Raw genomic sequence first — 507 nt, 5'->3', positions numbered from 1 at the left:
GCTGTGGACTTAACTTCTTGAAGGCGGCTGGCATTTGGTGTGGATCGGTGTTCACGGTTTAGGAGGCCAATCAGTAGGAGGCAGGTCACAGCATTTGCAAAAGTAGACCAGTAACGCCTGCTGAGACCCAGGATTGAACCAGGGACCTTTAGATCTTCAGTCTAACGCTCTCCCAACGGAGCTATCTTGGCAAGCCCTGGCACTGTCTTTTGTCAATTACTCCCTAAATAAGCTTTTCTGAACAGCATATTTGTCTTTTAGGAGGCTACATTTCAGGAAAGTAAGTACCTTTTTTGTATCGTTTTCTTAAAATGTTACATTTTCCCCATTTCGAAAATAATCATACCAACATAACAATCAGACCATGCGGTCACTATATTGTACCCCTGAAACTAATACAACACTGTACGTGAACTATACAAAGAAAAAAGTTAACAAATTTACACAACGTGTGACCATATTCAAGTTTTCCTTAGTATCATAGGAAGAATGAAAAAAAGGTGATAA

At 40.2% G+C, this 507-nt stretch overlaps 1 non-coding gene across 1 annotated transcript; it reads right to left on the bottom strand.

Annotated features, from left to right (window-relative positions):
- Nucleotides 1-118: 118 nt before the first annotated feature.
- Nucleotides 119-191, bottom strand: TRNAF-GAA. The gene has a single exon. It is a non-coding gene; the product is annotated as a tRNA-Phe (tRNA).
- Nucleotides 192-507: the final 316 nt, after the last annotated feature.

The sequence above is a fragment of the Suricata suricatta genome, unplaced genomic scaffold, assembly GCF_006229205.1.
Source record: "Suricata suricatta isolate VVHF042 unplaced genomic scaffold, meerkat_22Aug2017_6uvM2_HiC HiC_scaffold_62912, whole genome shotgun sequence".
NCBI classification, from domain to species: domain Eukaryota; kingdom Metazoa; phylum Chordata; class Mammalia; order Carnivora; family Herpestidae; genus Suricata; species Suricata suricatta.
This window is presented reverse-complemented; position numbering and strand designations above follow the sequence as displayed.